The following is a 1,921-nucleotide window of genomic DNA, read 5'->3' as shown; positions in this document are numbered from 1 at the left end:
TGAGGGAGACTGGCTTGGGAAACTGATCTAGAAAGCAGTTGCAATTGAAACTTAAGCAGGGGATGGAGGGATGACTTAGTGGTTAAGGGCATTTGGTTGCAAAGCCTGTCATTGTGGGTTCTATTCCCAGTACCTGCATAAAGCCAGATGCACAAAGTGAAATTCAGCAGGTATGGAGAGCTCTGAGGCAGAGGTGGCCTTCAGAGGTGTACCAAACAGAGGTTAGAGGGCCGGGACTTTGCCTTCTTGTTTCAGCCAGGAAGGGATGAGAGATGTATCCTATTTATGGTGACCAAAGGCAATGCCTTATGAGGACTCAGCAGCTGATATTTCATCTGCTGGGAGGGGGGCATTGGCCCTTATTTGGGACGCTCTCTGCTTGTGTTGCTGAAATCTACCTGCTTTTCATGTAAGTGGCCCTTGTTTGGGAAGACCTTCTATAGCTTCTGAATGGTTTTATTCCTTGTGAAACTTATCCCAGAAGGGTTAGCTGACAACATGGTCTTTACTAATACTCACTACCCCTGTCCTTCCCGTTCATTCTAGGTTTCCTTCATACTCAGCACCTCTGCTGTTTGAGAAAGATTTTTCTTGGTTGATGGGGTGAGGGATGAACTTGACTGTAATTTTCTGTAAGTCTGAGTTTCTAATTGCCATGCCCTTCTCAAACTATGACATCCCTACTTGTTGATTTCCATTAAGAAGGTGCATGGGAAGGACTCCTTAAGGAAGCAGAGACTCCAGAGTCAAATTTACTTTTCCTGGGCTGGGGAGATGGCTTAGCAGTTAAGGCAGGTGCCTGCAAAGCCAATGGACCCAGGTTCAATTCTCCAGGACCATATAAGCCAGATGTACATGCATCTGGAGTTCATTTACAGCTACTGGAGGCCCTAGTGCTCCCTTTCCTTCCTTCCTTCCTTCCTTCCTTCCTTCCTTCCTTCCTTCCTTCCTTCCTTCCTTCCTTCCTTTCTTCTTTCCTTCCTTCCTTCCTTCCTTCCTTCCTTCTTCCTTTCTTCTTTCTTTCCTTCCTTCCTTCCTTCCTTCCTTCTTCCTTTCTTCTTTCTTTCCTTCCTTCCTTCCTTCCTTCCTTCTTTCTTTCTTTCTTTCTTTCTTCTCTCTCAAATTAAAATATATATATATATATATATATATATATATATATATATATATATATATATAAAGTTTCTTAGCCAGGCGTGGTGGTGCACGCCTTTAATCCCAGCACTCGGGAGGGAGGCAGAGATAGGAGGATCGCTGTGAGTTCGAGGCCATCATGAGAATGCAGAGTGAATTCCAGGTCAGCCTGGGCTTGAGTGAGACCCTACCTTGAAAAACCAAAAAAGAAAATTTATTTTCCTTGGTCCTACCATCTTTTCCATGATCCACCATGATCTCCAAACCAACAGCTATCTCTGTTCCTACCAATACACACAAGTTTCCTCGATCAGCAACCACAAATAATCTCTTTGGGGAAGGGGTTGGCGGTTGAGATCACGTTTTCCTATGTATCCCTGGCTGGCCTTGAACCCACGATTCTCCTCTTTTCAGCCTTCTGAGTACTTGGGTTACAGATTTGTGCCTCTACACTTGGCTCACAAATGTTCTACTGGGAAGAACGTTCATCTCCCCTTTCCACCTCCCTCCTCAGGTGGCCACAGCAGCCTTCCTCTTCAGAGCGGAACTCTACATCCTCAGTCTGTTTTGGCTTCCCTGCATCTCATTAGTTTTTGAGGCTTCTTGTTTCCTGGCTTGGTAACCAGCATCCTCCTTGGTTAGGGGTTTACCTGGCTCTCAGGAACAGTTTCAGGGAAACTCCTAAGATGATATATATATGTAAGTATTTGCTGGAAGGATTACAATGAAACAATAGAGCAATGGATGGAACATAGGAACTGAAAACGTTTCTGGTCATCGATGGTAG

Source organism: Jaculus jaculus, chromosome X, assembly GCF_020740685.1.
Source record: "Jaculus jaculus isolate mJacJac1 chromosome X, mJacJac1.mat.Y.cur, whole genome shotgun sequence".
NCBI classification, from domain to species: Eukaryota; Metazoa; Chordata; class Mammalia; order Rodentia; family Dipodidae; genus Jaculus; species Jaculus jaculus.
Note: the sequence above shows the minus strand (reverse complement) of the source record.